This window comes from Stegostoma tigrinum, chromosome 16, assembly GCF_030684315.1.
Source record: "Stegostoma tigrinum isolate sSteTig4 chromosome 16, sSteTig4.hap1, whole genome shotgun sequence".
NCBI classification, from domain to species: Eukaryota; Metazoa; Chordata; class Chondrichthyes; order Orectolobiformes; family Stegostomatidae; genus Stegostoma; species Stegostoma tigrinum.
Genome location: NC_081369.1, coordinates 13,170,178 through 13,189,171, shown reverse-complemented (window position 1 = coordinate 13,189,171; position 18,994 = coordinate 13,170,178).

The following is an 18,994-nucleotide window of genomic DNA, read 5'->3' as shown; positions in this document are numbered from 1 at the left end:
AAGCTATTGCCACTCTCTAGCCCTTTATCCATAGCCTTCTAAATCCTTTCAAATGTATACCCTGTTCTCTTTAGAAACCTCCTGTGGACTCGGCCTCACCACTTTCCCAGGCAGTGCATTCCAAACCCTCCTGAATAAAGAAATTTCTCCTCATCTCACTCTGAGCTGTCAGCCTGATAACATTGAATTTGTGACTCCTAGTTACTGACATACCAACTAGTGATCTTGTTGCACCTTTACAAATGTACATGTGTATCTTTGAAATGTGGAATTTGCATACAGTAATCCAGCTGTGGCCTGAGTGATGCAGTGTAACTACTTGAATTTGAATTGCCCATTCTTGTAGCTCTCTCTGCCCAGCCCTCAGATTTTAAATTAACTATTTATCCAGAGCACGAATTGCCATTTGCGAATAAAATTTCCAACCGTCTACCACCTCTTTGGCATTGGAGTATATTCTAATTTCACTTCGGAAAGATCTGGCTTTAGTTTTAGACTATGTCCTGGATAACTGCAATAAATTTCCCCTCCGCCTTCTAAATTCCAGGAAACACAGCCCTGACTTATTTAATTACCCTTCAGAATCTAACGTTCAAGTGCAAGTCTCATTCAGATAGACCTACATTTCACTCTCTCCAAGGCTAACGTATCCTTCCTAAAGTGTGGTATTCAGAACAGTATGCAGTACTCCAGGTTCATTCAAGGCTTTGTATGGCTGAACATAATCTATACTCGCTTAATCCTCTACATAGAGACTAGCATTCCATTCGGAGGTTGATTGTTTTCCATCAAATGAGATTTTAATGATCTCAAAATCTCCAGTTTTGTTTTATGATCCATGATCATAGGTTAATCCGTGAATATCAAGGAGAATGAATTTTCTCAAGAAAGTAACAATATCCATTCATGTTCAGATATTGCAGCATCAGTTCATGGTGTACATCCATTCCCATTCACTCATTGTTTAAGATGGATAATCGTTGGCTCTTTGAACAAATTTGATTTTAAAATACACGTCTTCTCCTGCCAGAAATGGTAAAGAAGGATATCAGAAAATTGCAGGAGATCAAGTGGGAAATGAGACTGTGCAAGATATTTCCAACACAGAGGATTATGTCAGCCTCCTCATCAACACCAGGGTCATGTCCCAGCAACTGGAGAGGTGTTTTGATGTGAGGTTGAGTGAGTTGAGTGATTGGGGAAATTATATTATGGAATGAAAATGGCCTTTACTTACCCTCTTAGGTGAATACGCTCAGCAGATTCAGTTTAATCATGGTACAGACTAAAATTCACCGAATGTAACTTGCTGCCACTTGTGTGTTGAAACTGTTTGTCCATTTTTCCAACAGTGTTGAGTGCCACACCATGTCCACTGAGAGAGCAGATTGCATAAAGAGGGATATAAGTAAATTTACAGAAGGTGAATACATACAGTACGTGTTAAAGGAGTGTTCTGAGTTATCTGAGATTCTTCTACACCTCATTGCAGTGACAGAGGTGGCACGGTGGCTTAGTGGTTAGCATTGCTGCCTCACAGCGCCAAGGACCCAAGTTCAATTCTGGCATTAGGCAAAAGTCTGTGTAGAGTTTGCACGTTCTCCCATCTGTGTGGGTTTCGGTTGGGTGCTCTGGTTTCGTCCCACAGTTCAAAGGTGTGCAGGTTAGGTGGATTGTCCATGCTAAATTGTCAGTAGTGTGCAGGCTTGATGGATTAAACCATGGTAAACATGGGGTTACGAGATAGGGTAGGGAGTGGGGTTTGGATGGGATGGTCTTTGGAGAGTCAGTGGGGATTTAATAAGTTGAATGGCCTCTTTCTGCCCTGTAGGTATTCCATGATTGCTCAGATCCCTGCAAAGTTGTTGAACTCTACTGATGATATCAGGATGGAGAAGCAGCCAGGAGCTTGATGCATTGCAAACTCACAGATGTTTGCAAAATTCAGGCCAATCCCTTTCTAGTTTTTAGAACATAGAACACTACAGCACAGTTCAAGCCCTTTGGTGTTGCGCTGGCCTGTGAAACCAGCCTGAAGTCCATCTAACCTACACTGTTCCATTGTTATCCATATGTTTATCCTTGGCATTTTTAGAAACAGATGGGGTTCTCCACCCTGCCCTCATGTATTTGACAAATATTGCGATGGGGTAAATGCAAATTTTGTTAAAAAACCTCTTTAACTTGTGAAAATGTTGCTGTAAGGTGTGTGCTTTGGCTACTTTGTATTATGAAAATTTCCAAACACAGAAAAGCAAAGTTTGAATTTATATAGTGCCTTTCACAAGCTTGGACCATCTGAAGATGCTTTGCAACCAATAAAATACTTTTACAAGTGTAGTCAGTGTGGTAACAGAGGCAATGTGGCAGCAAGCTCCTGCACAGCAAGCTCCCTCAAGCAATGGTGACATAAATGACCAGGTTATCAGTTTCAGTTGTATAAATGTTGGCCAACCAAATGTGGGAAAGGCCCTTTCCTTTTCATTGCTTTGTGCTTCTGTGTTGTTGAGGGGGCCAAGGGTCATCATGCACAGGACTGGGGATGTTAAAGAAACTTAAAAGCAGCTAGTTCAAAGGAGAATACAAAATTATTTTAGCCATTGGGGTAACGATATTTTACTAAAACCAATTTAAGGGGTATTTCATTCTAAAGGATGACTGAAATTAATCAAATTCATTCTTCAAAGCTTATCTGAATTTTTTTATTGACTTGTTGAGCATAAGCAAATCTGACTGTACGAACATTTCTTGCCTATCCTTGGTTGTCCTTGAGAGATTGTCTTCTTGAACTGCTGCAGTTCATGTGCTATTGGTTGACCCACAATGCTATTAGTGAGGGAATTCCATGATTTTGACCAAGGGCAGTGAAAGAACAGTAATTTATTTCCAAACTAGGATGGTGAGTGAATTGGAATGGAACTCGCAGGGAATGGTGTTCCCATGGATCTGTTGGCCATGTCCTTTCTGTATGGAAGTGGTCTTGGGTTTGGAATGTGCTGCCTGGGAATCTTTGGCATATTTTTGAGACTTGTAGAATTGAAATTAGACAAGCGTGGAGCAAAGCCAGTGTAGTATTAATAAGGGATTTTAACTTTAACATAAATTGGGAGAGGCAGACAAACACCTGTCAGAAAGACAATGAATTTCTGAAATATATCTGGGATAATGTCCACTGGCAAAATATCCTGGATGCAACAGGGGACGAGAAATTTTGGAATTAGGAATGAATACTGAGCCAGATTTAATTAGTAACCTAATTATGCATGAACATTTATGAAATAATGATCACCACAGGATTGAGTTGCGTGTTGTATTTGATAAAGAAAAGCATGAGTCTGAGGAAATGCAGGGAATTAAAGAGCAGTTAACCTAACATCCATGGTGGGGGAATTGTGGGCATTTATAATCAAGGAAGGGGTAAATGAACATCTTCAAAATTTTCGGTTAGTCGGGGAGAGCCACCATGGTTTCATAGTAGGTCATCACTGAATTTTTTGAAGGGGTGATTAAGGTAGTGGACAGGGGAATGCTGATGCATGTTGTGCACATGGACTTCCAGAAGACATTAAATAAGGTCCCACATTAGAGGTTGTCAAATAAGGTAGAATACAACATAACTGAGGAAAAATTGTTGACATGGCTGCACAATTGGTTGAGTGTCAGGCAACAGAAAGTAATGATGATTGGTGGGTTCTCAAATTGGCAGGATGCGACCACTGGTGACCTGCAAGGACCTATGTTAGGGCCTCAATTATTCATATCATTCATTAATGACTGGGATAATGGCATAGAAAATTCAAAATTGCTGATAACACAAAGTTAGTCAGCATTGTATACATTGTAGATGATAGCATAATATTACAACAAGGTATTGATAGACTATGTGAATGGGCAAAACTGTGCCAGCTCAATGTGAGCAAGTGGTCCATTGTGGACCAAAAAAAGGACATATCAAGGTACTCTCTTGATGCTGTGAAGTTAAATACAATGGATATCCAAAGTGGATTGTGCATTCCAATGCATAGATCCAATGCACAATTAGGTGCAGAAAATAGTCAAGAAAGCTAAAGGAACACTGGCCTTTATATCTAGAGGATTGGAGTACAAAGATACAAACGTTATGCTGCAGTGATACAATGACACTAACCAGTGCCTGGTTAGACCCCGCTTGAAGTACTGTAAATAGATCAGGGCACCACACCTTAAGAAGGGTATATTGGCCTAGGATAGAGTACAACATAGGCTTACAAAAATTATACCTGGACTTCAGGGGCTAAGTTATGAGGGTACATTATAGAAATTAAGCCTGTTTTCTCTAGAATTTAGATGGCTAAGGGATGATCTGATTTAAATCTTTAAGACATTAATAGGAAAAGACAGGGTAGATAAAGATAAACTGTTTCCAATGGTTGGGGATTCTAGAACGAGGGAACATTTCAGGAGAGATGTCAGGAAGCACCTCCACACACAAAGGGTGGTAGATAGTTGGAACTCTCTTCCATAAACAGCAATGGATGTGGGATCAGCTATTAATTTTAAATCTGAAATAATTTTTTTTGTTAAGCAAAAGTATTAAGAAATATGAGACAAAGGCAGGTAAATGGAGATAGGCCACACATCAGCCATGACCTTAGTGAATCATGGAACAGGCTGAAAGGCCCATTCCTACTTCTGTAGACATAAGGCCAGTATTCCTTTACCTTTCTTCAATGGCCTGTGTTCCAATGGGGGAGATGGTGGTATACTGGTAATGTTATTAGACTAATAATCCAGTGGCCCAGACAAAGGTTCTGAAGGGATTAGGTCTGTAGGTTCAGATTCCACAGCAGCAGGTTGGATTTAAATATTTATTGATCATCCAGGAGCCAAAGGCTAAGGGGAAGGGAAAGAAAAGTGAATGTGAGGAATGTTGGATCAGCTATGACCCTCTTTAATGGTGGAGCAGGATCAAGGGACTGAATGTTCCACTCCTGTTCCTATTCTTTATGGTCTTATGTTCCAACATTGTTCTCAGACGCTGTTCCAAATACATTCTGTGAATTCTCCCCCGTGGTTACGTCTGTCAGTTTGTCTGTCCCAATCTACATGAAGATTAAAGGCACCCCAATTAGAGAGCTGATTTGGTTACATCTCCTCATTGTTTCCTGATTTAATCTCAGTCCCATGGTACAGCTGCTCTTCGGGGCCCTATAGACCACTCTTACCTCTATTTTCTTCTTTTGTTATTTCCTACTTCCCCCAAAATGGACCCTATATTCATCTGGGGCAATGGGTGCCTTCTTAGTCAAAGTCATCTCTGAATGAACAATTGCTTGTGCTGCCACCTCTGATACACTAATGCCATTTCAATTTGACTTGCACCTTCGTCCATTTGGTTTTCTTTAATGTCTCCTGCCTTTCATCTTGCCACAAGCTACCTTTCTACCCCACCCCCACCCACTTCTCTGCTTCTCAACTTGGTAAAGACAGTCTATGTACTGTCTGGGGATGTGTAGGTTGGGTAGATTAGCCATGGAACATGCAGAGTTACAGGAAGGGGTGTGAGTCTGGGTGGGAAGCTTTTCAGAGAAACAGTGTGGGCTGGTTGGGTCAAATTGTCTGTTTCCACACTGTAGAGATTCTATGATTCTATGACCTCAATTAAATCGCACATAATTTTCTACAGTCTAGCTTGTTTTTGCAATTTGACCTAATAATGCTGTGGTGTTTCTGGACTATACCATCTCCAAGGTCAATGGAAAAAAGTGTACAGGACTGAGCTCAGCACTGCAGGAGGGAATCTAACCAGAGTTTTGTACGTCTGTATTTTAACCACCATCCCTTTGTATTCCAGACTGCTGGAGGTAAAGGCCAGCATCCATTAGTCTTGTTTATTTTGGTATTGCTCCACAAATTTCAGTAATTTCTGAACAATAAGTCTCAAGTCCAATAAGTCTGTCTGCCTCGACATAGCTCATAATATTTTCTCAATAGTGAGAAGTAGTGGTACAGAAAATCCTCTCAAAGCATGAGATCACAAACTGCGAATTCGCCAAAATAAGTAACAACAAAAATCAACATCCATGGGCAAAAATCACATATACAAAATTTTTAACCTATTTTTAACTTGCTTTTCATAAGCTCTGCATATGTCAGTTTCATCACTCAAGGCAGTTTTCAGGAACGGAACTCTCACCGATATGGAAGAATTACTTTCTTGTGTGAATAACTGATACTTATCCACATTGATCTCTAGCTGTCACAGTTTCACTCGGTGGTTTTATCTGTCAATGCCTATTTGTAAATTTCTGTTGCCATTTACATTATTCCCTGCACCACCTAACTTCCTGCCATGAACACACTTACATATACAGCTCCCTGTGCCTTTAATCAAGTCAATTATGTTGTTTTATGTGTCACAGTTAGTTTGTCAGTTTAGGTAACATGCTAGCACTATACTGTAGCATGTGACCTGAGGATACAAAAGTCTCAGATTCCATTTTAAGTGGGGCCACTTGAAGCGTGATGTTAATATGTGTCTTCCTGTTTGTAACCAACTAGCCTTATCCTAGATAACAGTGTGTGGAGCCAGATGAACACAGCAGGCCTCGCAGCATCAGAGGAGCAGGAAGGCTGACATTTCGGGCCTGGATCCTTCTTTAGAAATGTGGGAGGGGAAGGGGGTTCTGAAATAAATAGGGAAGAAGGGGGAGGTGGAAAAAAGATGGATAGAGGAGAAGATAGATGGAGTGGAGACAGACAGGTCAAAGTAGCGGGGATGGAGCCAGTAATGGTGAGTGTAAGTGGGGAACGTAGGGAAGAGATAGATCAGTCCAGCGAAGACAGACAGGTCAAGGGGGTGGGATGTGTTTAGTAAGTAGGAGACAGGGGGATAGGCCTGAGGTGAGAGGAGGGGATAGGTGAGAGGAAGAACAGGTTAGGGAGGTGGGGATTAGCTGGGCTGGTTTTGGGATGTGGTAGGGGAGGGGAGATTTTGAAGCTTGTGAAGTCTGCATTGATACCATTGGGCTGAAGGGTTCCCAAGCGGAATATGAGTTGCTGTTCCTGCAACCTTCGGGTGGCATCGTCGTGGCACTGCAGGAGGCCCATGATGGACATGTCGTCTAAGGAATGGGAGGGGGAGTGGAAATGGTTCGCGATCAGGAGGTGCAGTTGTTTGGTGCGAACCGAGCGAAGTTGTTCTGCAAAGCGGTCCCCAAGCCTCTGCGTGGTTTCCCCAATGTAGAGGAGACCACAACAGGAGCAGCAGATGCAGTATACCACATTAGCAGATGTTCACCTGCACATTGGCTGCCCAGTGGTATCAATGCGGATTTCACAAGCTTCAAAATCTCCCCTCCCCCTACCGCATCCCAAAATCAGCCTATCCCCTCCTCCCACCTCAAGCCCCAACCCCATCTCCTACCTACTAACCATAACCCACCCCCTTGACCTGTCTGTCCTCCCTGGACTGACCTATCTCCTCGCTACCACCCACCTATACTCACCTTTACTGGCTCCATCCCTGCCTCTTTGATCTGTCTGGCTCCTCCCTACCTATCTTCCCCTCGATCCATCTTCTATCCACCTCCTCCTCTCTCCCTATGTATTTCAGACCCTCCTTCCCCTCCCCCATTTCTGACGAAGGGTCTAGGCCCTAAACGTCAGCCTTCCTGTTCTTCTGATGCTGCTTGGCCTGCTGTGTTCATCCAGCTCTACACCTTGTTTTCTCAGATTCTCCAGCACCTGCAGTTCCCACTATCTCTGAAACAGCCTAATCCTAGCCCAGGCATCAGGTGTCTGCAAATCCGATGCTTGTAAAAAACGTCAGCTGTAATAAATAAAATTAAAACAAAAGAACTGCAGATGCTGGAAATTCCAAAATATTAACCCTGCCTTTTCTCCACAGATAGTGCCAGACCTGCTGAGGTTTTTTCCAGCAGCTATAGTAAACCTTCTGTTGGATTCTTCAATACCACGTTATGAATGGTTTTACTCTAAGGTCATGGAGACAACGTAAGCATTTTGCAATCAGGCAGAGATACCCAGTTGGATATATTTTATAAACACTGTGAAAAGCTGGGGTTCTTTGTATCGAGTCATGTTAAGTGACACGGCCCCTGGGGATCACAGTCATAGCTGACCAATTGGAGCACATTTGATTTTAAAAAAGACATTCAGTTATGCAGTGAAGCAACAGGAACTCCAAAGTGCTTACCAGCAAATGAAGGACTTATTGAAGTACCGTGTAGCAACCATTTGTTGCACAGCATGATCCTACGGGAAGTAATGAGATCATCAATTTTAGTGATGTTGTTTGAGGTTTTTATTGGCAAGGACTCTAAGAAGAGTACCTTTTATTCATTCAATATTATGGGCTTTTTACATCCATCTAAAAGGGTGAACAGTGCATTGGTGATAAGTTGCAGCTGAAAAAAAACAATTCCCTCACTGTTGCACTGATGCGTAAGGAAATCAGGAGCCGGGGGAGGCCATTTGGGCCATCAACACTGTTCCATCATTCTAAACAATCATAGCTGATTTACTTCAACACTGCACCATCCTTCCATTCCTTAATGTTTTAATCAGTAGAAGTCCATCAATTTTAGCCTTGAGTATACTTAATGACTGAGCCTTCACAGCCTTATGGGGAAGGAAATTCCAAGGATTCACCACCCTCTGAGTGAAGAAATTCCTCCTCATCTCAGTCTTAAACAGCATGCCCTTAATTCCAAGATGGTGTCCCTACTTCCACATCCCCTCAGTCAAGAGAGGCTGCATCCCAGAGCCCTGTAGGGATTTCTATGGCTGAATGAAATCACTTCCTATTCCTCCAAACTACAGAGAATATTGGCCCAGTCTATTTAATCGTCCCTTATAAGACAATTTGTCTGTTCAAGGAGCTTGTTTTGTGAAGTTTTGTTGCACTCCATTGATGATGAGTAAACCTTTCCTCAGATAAGGAGATCAAAACTGTATGTAATACTCCAAGTATGCCGTCTATATAATTGCTGTAAGAAACTGTTCCCCCTTTTGTCAAATCCTCTTGCGATAAAAGCCAATTTGTATTCTTTCACGCTTCTGTAGTGTGCGGTAACTTTCAATGACTCATGAACAAGAATACCCTAGCCTCTTTGAAGTTTAACACATCCCAGCCTCTCACGAATTGAGAAGTACCCTCTATTCCTGATTCTCCTCCCAAAGTGGATGACCTCACATTTCTCCACATTGTATTCCACTTATCACTTAGCTTCTCCAAATCCCCTTGAAGTATCTTTGCATCCTTCTCACAATGCTAGCTCGCTAGTTTTGTGTCTACTGTACACTTGGAAATATTCCCCTCAGCACCCTATTCAACTTATTGATATATGTTATGAATAGTTAAGGACCGTTCCCACTGGTCACTGCATTTCAACCTCACTCCCTGTTTGCTATCTGTTAACAAGTTCACCATCGATGCAACTTATTTCCTTCAATCCCATGTGCTCTAATTTTGTTCATTAACTTGTAGTGTGGGGCCTATTAAAAGCTTTCTTAAAATCTAAAATTACAGCATCCACTAGCTACCCAATATCAATAGCATTAGTCATCTCTTTAAAAGCTCCAACAGGTTTATTAAATTTGATCTCTCCTTTTCATAAACCCATGGTGACTCTGCCCAAATGTATCATTATTTTCTCAGTGTCCCATTATTGCATTCTTTATTACAGATTTCCAGCATTTCCCTCTGACGGACATCAGGCAAAACAGGTCTGTAGTTTCCCCATTTTTCTCTGCCTCCTTTCTTAAAATGTGAAATTACATTTGCCATTTTCCAACCTGCAGGAACCATTCTAGAATTGTGAAAACTATCATCAATTATCTCCACAGGCACCACCTTCAACACTGTTGGATATGAATAACCAAACCCACAGGACTTATCTACTTTAAGTCCCATTAATTTCTGTAGTATTTTTAAAAAATAAACAACAATTAATATCTTGCTTTTACAATAGCCCCTTAATTTCTTATTATTTCTGGTAGGCTTTTCATACTTCCATCTATGAACACTTTCCCTGCTATTTCCTATGCCTCATTACATATTTTTTAGCTTGTAATGGACCTACATCAATTTTGCTAATCATTTGCCTTTTTACAAATCTGTAGAAGTTTTCATATTCTGCTTTTATGCTTCTCACTTGCTTAGGCTCACATTCTATTTTACTCCCTTTTATTTTGGACTTCCTTCAATAATATTCAATAATATTCCCAAGCCTCAAGCTTACAATTTTATTGTCAAATTTGTGTCTCTTCATCTGATCTTATGTGTTCTTTGATTAGTTTTCATTGGCCGTGGTTAGAACACTTTCCTTGTCAAAGTTTGCTGAATTAAAGGGATTTTTTTTAGAAGTTCTGAAGAAGCATCACTAGAGCCAAAAGGCTGACTCTGATGTCTCTCCACAGACGCTGCCAGACATGCTGAGTTTTTCCAGCACTTTTTGTTTCTGAATTCCAGCATCCATAGTCTTTTTCAGATTTATTGTGGTCTTTAAATATTAGTTAATGCCTGTCAAGCCTTCTAAGGTAGTCACCGCAGGTAATTCACTCCACATATCTCCATAATTTTCTTTGTTTAGATTTAAGACCCAGGTTTCTGATTGAATTTAGTTTATATAACTATCAAACATAGTATAAAGATTTAATACATTATGGTCACTCTATCCTAAAAGCTTTACAACATGGCTATTAATTAGCCCATTTTTATTGCATAGTACTCAAATTTCTCCTTGATTATTTCCTTGATGTACTGCTCTAGAAATCGTATACATTCCAATAATTTGTTTTCCATGACATCAGTACTAATTAAATTTATTGGGTCCATGGATAGCTTGAAACCCCCCATTACTACTGTCTTTAAACACCTCAAATTTTCTGATTTAAACTGTGAGTTATACCCTGCTATCTGGTGGCCTCAACAACTTTCTGCAACTTGATGTTATTTACTTCCATTCAAAATGGTTCCATGTTCTGAACTTTAGAAGTCAGGTCATAGGGTGCATACATGAGGATCAATGGTCGGCACAACATCGTGGGCTGAAGGGCCTGTTCTGTGCTGTACTGTTCTATGTTCTATGTTCTATCTCTCACTACAATGCAGGAGCCTGGCTCAATTAACAGAGCTCACACAATAACCTTTCCCACCTTTTGACAAGGCCATCTCTCATTCCTCCAACCTGCAATGGGTAAAAGGTTCAATCTATTCAATGTTTCAACGAAAGATAGACCCTTCATCGTAGAAATGTTTCGAGTGAACCTTCTCTAAAGCTGCTTCTAATACAATTATATGCTTTCTTAAATAAGGAAACCACATTTGTCCATAGTGCTCCAGATGTGCTCTCCCCAGGGTCCTGTACAGCTGCAGTAAAATTGTCTTACTCTTGTATTTCATTCCTCTTGCAATGAAAACCAACATTCTATTTGTTATAAAAACCGAAAGAACTGCGGATGCTGTAAATCAGGAAGAAAAGTAAAGTTGCTGGAAATGCCCCGCAGGTCTGGCAGCATCTGTGAAAGCAAAAACAGAGTTAATGTTTCAGGTCCGGTGACCCTTGCTCAGAACACAGTTTTTCCCTTCACAGATACTGCCAGACCTGCTGGGCTTTTCCAGCAACTTTGTGTTTTTCTTTCTTTCTGTTTGATATCCTTAGCACTTGCTGTACCTGCAAGCTAACCCGTAGGCACCAGAATACTCAAATCCCTCAAGTTGACCGATCACTTTCCATTTTAATAATAGGCTACTTTCCTATCCTTCCTACTAAAGTGAACCACATCGCATCTTCCTGCATGAGCCTAGATTTTATGCTCAGATTTCTAAAGTGGGTTTTGAATCGCAACATCCTGACTCATAGGCAAAGATGCAGCCCACTGAACGTGTTATCTTTGCACTCTTATCTCTACCTCTGAACCAATTCCTAATTTAATAACATTCTCTTTTACTTTGGAGATCGATCACACATTTGGGGAGGCGATGATCTACTGGTATTATCGCTGGACTGTTAGTTTAGAGACCTAGATAATGTTCTGGGGACCTGCGTTCAAATCCCGCAACAGCAGATGGTGGAGTTTGAATTCGATACATAGCTAGAATTAGGATTCTAATGATGACCATGCATCCATTGCCGATTGTCGGAAAAACCCATCTGGTTCACTAATGCCCTTTAGGGAAGGAGACTGCCATCCTTACCTGGGCTGGCCTACATATGACTCCAGACCCACAACAAAATTGTTGACTCTGAACTGTCCTCTGGGCAATTACAGATGGGCAATAAGTGCTGCCTAGCCAGCGATGCCCTCGTCCCATTAATGAAAATAAAACACATTAACTTATTTCTTTGCGACTAATAGAAATTTCAGAATGTGCATCAAGACTGTGATTTGTACGTGTCTCTCAACAATGGAGAAGCAAAGAACAATACAGCACAGTGACAGGCCCTTTGGCCCTCCAGGCCTGCGCCGAAACATTTTGCCCACCACTGACAACATAACATTGGAAAATGGCTGTTGGGCCTCTGAAAGTAGTCGGACATCTCAACACAAAAAACTTACAAAAAATGTTCACCTTGTACATGATCTGAAGTTTACCTTTGGTCAATACAAAGTCAAGTAAACAATTATATGCGATGGGTTGTTTGTACAGTTGATGTTATTAAAGAAACCTAATGCAGTTGTTTACCATTTCAGAGATCGACTCCTCCCACTCGCCCACTCACTCTCCTGAATTTCGCTCACAAATGCTCCTCTTGGTGTTATGGCCTCCGTTCAAATCCAGATTTTGATTCTGGGCTTCCCTCAGCCTCACTTGAATCCCTCACCTTCCCCAAGTTGATCTTAAGCCTTTGGCTTTCAGTTTTCCCTAATACTCAATAACCAACAGTTAAAAACATTGCAATTTTATGATCACATAGTATGTTTGAACAAAAGAGCCACAGAAACAGATCTGATATCCATTAGTACCCTCTATTATGTGCATATTGATTAATTTTCATTTCAATCTGTTCTTTATCCTCTCACTCCACTTTCTCCTTTACAAACCTCCTTCCAAAGCATCATTGCACAACCTCCCATCTAATAATGAGCAAGAGGTTATGGATGGTTTGAGTCAACACTTGAACAAAAGGAAGTTTGTGCATTATTAAAGAATATGACACATTCCATCAGGAAACACTGCAATTGCTTCTGCTCCACTTTTAATCCATTGGACTGTACGGTGCATTCAAAAACTGCAGAAAAAAGTATACAGTGAGATCTGAATCTTACCGCGGTGCACACAAATCTGATCCTGCATTACCGATTAACAAAACACTAACATGGCACCTGTACACACAGAACTTTCAACTTCAGTGAGGGCACTTGTGGCTAAGTTCCTGTTTCAATCTCTTTTGATCTGAATCTAATAGAAAGGGACATGGAGGTTGGGAATGAGACAGAGCAGGATGAATCACAAATGAGTGCTCAGTGGCCTGATCAAACTTGTACATTCCAAACATCTGAAAGAGAAACAGAAAATGCTGGGCAACTTGGCAGGTCTGGAGAAAGAAAGAGTTAACACTGTGAGTCTGTTTTTATCCCAAACATCTAAAGTTACTGAACAAGGTGGATTTGTACCAAAGTGGTTTGTAATCCTCAGCGCTGCTTTTGACAAGTTTATAACAGTGAATGGCCTCAGACAAACTCCAATCCATCGTACAGGCTGCTGTTCTGCATTAACACAGAAGATCCACCATCACCAGCAACCTTTTCTGTACATAGAGTCACAAAAATGTATAGTACAGAAACAGACCCTTCAGTCCAACTTGTTCATCCTAAATTAATCTAGTCCCGTTTTCCAGCATTTGGCTCATATCCCTCTAAGCCCTCACTGTACACAAACCCATCCAGATACCTTTTAAGTGTTGTAATTGTACCAGTCTCCACCAGCTCCTCTGGCATCTTATTCCATACACACACCACCCTCTGTGTGAAAAAGTTGCCCCTTAGGTCCCTTTTAAATCTTACCCCTCTCATCTTAAATCTATGCCCGATAGCTTTGGACTCCCCTACCTTGGGGAAAAGATCCTATCTATGCCCCTCATGATTTTATAAACTTTTATAAGGTCATCCCTCAGCCTCTGACGCTCCAGGGAAAATACCTATTCAGCCTCTCCTTATAGCTCAAACCTGGTAACGTCCTTTGAGTTATAACAATTAGTTTTGTTTTATTTTTCAGAGCAAATGCACCGGCCAGATTTTCCACCCATGGGTGAAGTGTTAAACCAATGTGTGATGGGCCACTCCTCACAAAAACAGTCGTTACCACTGACTTCACAATTTGTTGAAAATCTGCTCTATTTTCTTTCCAATGATCACTTTAATCTTACGTCGTGGCTTAGCTCTGACGTTTTGCCCAAAGATAAGTTTGAAATATATTCCCCCAAGGTCCCCGAAAGAAATTGCTGACACTGAGTTGATTTACGGAAAGTAGTGCATGGGCAGACATCAAAAATGTTTCCCTGTCGTGATCACTTCCCGGAAGTGACACACAAACCAGATGGCACACCTTGGCTGCCACATTCCAGCATATGGTCTGATTCAGCATGACCAAGATCATGTAGGATTTGTTGTGACAGAAAACTTGTAAATGACTCCAAGCTGTGTGGTGTACAATAGGGTGAACAGTTTAATAGTTTGCAGCATTTTGAACCATGGAGACACATGATGTTGGTTGAATCGACTAGCAGCATTGTCGGGTAACTGTTGGGCAAACATTTTCTTGGAAGGGAGTGTGACCCATGCCTGCGCAAGGGGGCAGCAGGATCACAGCAGCACACCTCTGGGAAGCAGCGTATTAATGGGCTGCTGTAAGGCCCAATGTCGACCTCATCAATCCAATCAGAGGAGCAGCTCTCTGGTCTTGGCCGGTCAGCAAGGCCAAAAGAAAAAGGAGAGGCACCACCTTTTCAAAATGGAGTCAGAGGCAGAGACATTTTCTTCTTTTAACCTCAGAGAGCTCCACGCTAGTACCATGATGCTCTGGTGGGGACAGTGCAGAAATCAGCTGAAAGATAAAGCTTTACTTTTCAGGCAACAAAAAAACGGATTTTCTCATTTATTCAAGCTTCTAGTTTTTATTTTTACTGATGGTGGCGGCAACTGTGTGAGCCCCAGTAGCGTCTGGGTCAGTCGCTTGGTTCTGGCACAGCTTTGGATGTGACGGAAACATTTTTCACCCAAAGGATTCTGGGAATCTGGAACTCCCTACCTCAGAAGGTGGTAGAGGCAGAAACCCTTCTTACAATGACAAAGTATTTAGATAGAAAGGCATACAGGGCTGCGGACAATTCCTGGAAAATGGGGCGAGAATAATATGGTAACAAGGTATAGAGCTGGATGGACACAGCAGGCCAAGCAGCATCAGAGGAGCAGGAAGGCTGATGCTCCGGGCTTAGACCCTTCTTCAGAAAATCCTGCTCCTGCTCCTCTGATGCTGCTTGGCCTGCTGTGTTCATCCAGCTCCACACCATGTTATCTCAGATTCTCCAGCATCTGCAGTTCCTACTGTCTCTGAAAATAATATGATAATTGTTTTTGCCTGACCTAAACTCAATGGACCAATGGCTGTTACCTCTGCTGTAGACCTCTGCGAATCAATGACCTGTACGTATATTCAAAGTAAATAGTTCCTGCTGTACCTTGAATTTTTATTTATTCTTTATTCTTGTTACTACCGTCATTACACCTAAATTGCTTCCTTCTGATCTCTTTGTTATATATAGGTTTTGGATATAGTCCTACTTCTTCTTGAATCTAGCTCCTAGTTTGCATCCCAAAGGTGGTTGGGAGCAACAGTGGTCCACCACACCACCTATTGCTTCCTCTGTTCCTAAGAAACGTTGTGTCTGTGTCTCATTCTGTCTCTTTCGTTTTCCAAAAATATACTTCATTCTCAAAGTGTATAAAAGTACATTACATGGCAGGTCATGGTGGATGTTATTTGAAGTACAAAAAGAAACAATTGTTTTCAGTATGAATGTAGCACCTCGAGGTGCCTCGCTACATATGAGATTACAGTAATTGGAAAGTGAAATTGCTATACTCCCTCTTCCCAGAGGACCATAGCCTGCTTTGTCATTTATGAGAGATGGCTAGTGGTGGTTTAACCCGAGGGTCACCATGTCTCAGGCAAAGGGTAGGCTTGAGAAGGGCAGCCTTTCATGGTAATCAATATTCATTTGCTGTGGGAGGGTTTACAGTTTCCAGCCTCTCGATGCCCAGTGCTGGGGGAGGGCCTTAGACATCGGCCTTCCTCGTTGTGTGTTAGCAGCAGCTGCCAAAGTTTTATTGCCGCACCAAGTTCCTTCTCCCATACCCACACGTCCCTGCTGCTTCTCATCCCGCTAATGGTACATGACGTGAGTCGATATGAAAACGAAGGTTTGCATTATGTAGCACCTTCTACCTCTTCAGGAAGTGAATAGATTGCTGCTAGCGAATATATTTTGAAACAAAATCCCAGTTGCCAGGTAGAAGATCTAACAACCTGTTCTGCAGCGCAAACTCCCCCAAACGGCAATGTGATAATGACCAGATAATCTGTTTTAGAGCTGTTGATTGAGTCATATTCATGGTGAGTCAGATAATATACTGCTTTTTTAACTGAAGCAAAGTCTTGTAATGCTCACTGTCATCATCACTGAGTCACAGTGTCAGAACAAATTAAATTGTACTTACATTACAGGGTATTCGAAGATTCTTAATTTGTATTTGCAGTACCTAGTTCTGTGATTGTACCAAATGCCTATCAAATCACAAATCAGTGGCCCTCGCTAATTATTTTCTGTTTCTTCCACCAAGTCATTTTATTTTTAGCGTCCAGGTTACACAGCAGTTGATAGAAGACATCTACCAGGCTGGTCTGTAGCAGCAGTGCTGTGCCTGGTAAATAACTGGTGTCAAATAAATGCTGGTCGAGGTCTTAGAATTTCACTGCCATTCAGTCTGTGGATCAGAAGGCAAAGTCAATCAACATTTGCGGTTTCCACTGTCAATTCAGACATTTCCAATTCTGAGGAGATTTTCTTTCACTTCAGTTGGTGGTCATTATGTCTGTGTAGTTTGTTTTATTGTTGGGTCAAACACTTAAAGCATAATGGGTAGGAATCATAAACTGAATGTGCAGATTTTGTCTTATTTTTGACTTCACCTGACGAAGGGGCAGCGCTTTAAAAGCTTGTGATTTCAAACAAACCTGTTGGATTATAACCTGGTGTCATGACTTCTGACATTGCTCACATCAGTCTAACACCAGCACCCCCACATCATTGTTATATTTTTGACAGACCCCTGTGATATTTCCAATCTTCCTTTTGCCAAGATGCTGTGTCTTCTCCCACCACTATTCCAAATGGACTCTGGTGCATAAGTTGAAGACTTTTCAGGGTTGCATGGCTGGTTGGTAGGCGGCATTCTCGAAGATGTTTCATTGTCGCGGACTTGGAGTTTTCCATATCACCAATCGATTGAAAATTGTTCTGGATCCCAGCATCAATAATGTGACATTGTCGATCTTCCTTGCCTGTACCTCATCCTGATGATTTTAATTTTAACAAGACAGACTGGGAAAGGTTCGCTACGGACATAGACACTGCAATCTCACCTTTTTCCCAGAAAATAATCACATGTTTATAGAGATAACGAAAACCTCTCAATTGCATTCCAAATAGTCATTTAGTAGCACAGAGCTGGTGTATTGCTGAAAAAAGGAATATTATCTTAAAAGCTTTTTAATCTTGCACACATCCAGACAATTCACAAACACTGATGTTGAGGGAAAACAACCTTTTTATTTTGTATTGGTAAATAGTGCTGATTGACAAGTGGACTCTGATTGCAGAAGGAATTGCCATATTGAATGCAGCGGTTAGACAATGATTGACAATTAACTTCCCAGTTTTGGTTAAATTTAAACTAGGCGGGTTGACTCTGTTCATTTTGACAAAATGTGACTTTTTTTTTCTCAGCAATACTTTACTAACGTTTCCCAAAGATGTTGAACAACTGCATCCTGAGTGTACCATAGGATGCTAAAAACTTTGAGGAAAACTGTCAACTGGTCCTAGGCAGATGCATTTTGAAATGACATTCTAAAAGCTGGAGAAAGGCTTGTAGATGCCATATCAAACAACAAATGAAAAAGTGTCAGGAACTGAGTGAGTCAGCAGAACTGTCATAAAATAGTCGTCAATTTTCTAAAGTTGGGTGGTGAACAAAGAGACCACAGCCAATATTTACTAAATGTAGGTTTATTCACAGATTGAAAATTAAAACTGATCAGTATTAGTAAGTGACTCCTTATATGGTGCTGAAGTAACAATGCAATCAATGCTGTCCAACTGTGTATAGTTAATTTTAATTGATACACAATGAAGAACAGCAGGAAAGAATGGAAAACCATCAGGATCCTTGGAAGTGATTTCATGAAAGTAACATCACAAAAACACAAGGTCACAGCTGATCAAGTTTCCTGTCAGCTCTTCTTGAGCAGCGAAGCAACCTAAGAAATCGACCCAGCAAGAAAATTTACCTAAAGTCCACAGAAATTTCTGAATTTACAAGACCTTTCACCGTGAACAAATCATCACTGAACAATTAAAGTAATTAAGAAAAAAAAAGCTGGATTTTATGGTATTTCCTATGAACACGATTAGCACTTTGGACCTGTGGCTGTGTACTATGGCTACTTGATATGTCCAACAATTGCTTAGGAACCAATAAGGTTAGAATAAGGTGGAAATAAGTGAAGAATAAGCAAGACTAGGGGCAAACTTTTCACCTGGCACAGGCCCAGACAGCCAAAAGAGCTTTGAGCTAGGCTCCTTGCTATGCCACAGCTACAGGCTGTTCAAGAAGCCCACCCTAAATCACCTGACCCTCCCCCCCCCACACCCCTTATAAGGTAAGGGACATCCTGAGAAAACCATTTCTAAATCTTCTCTGTTCA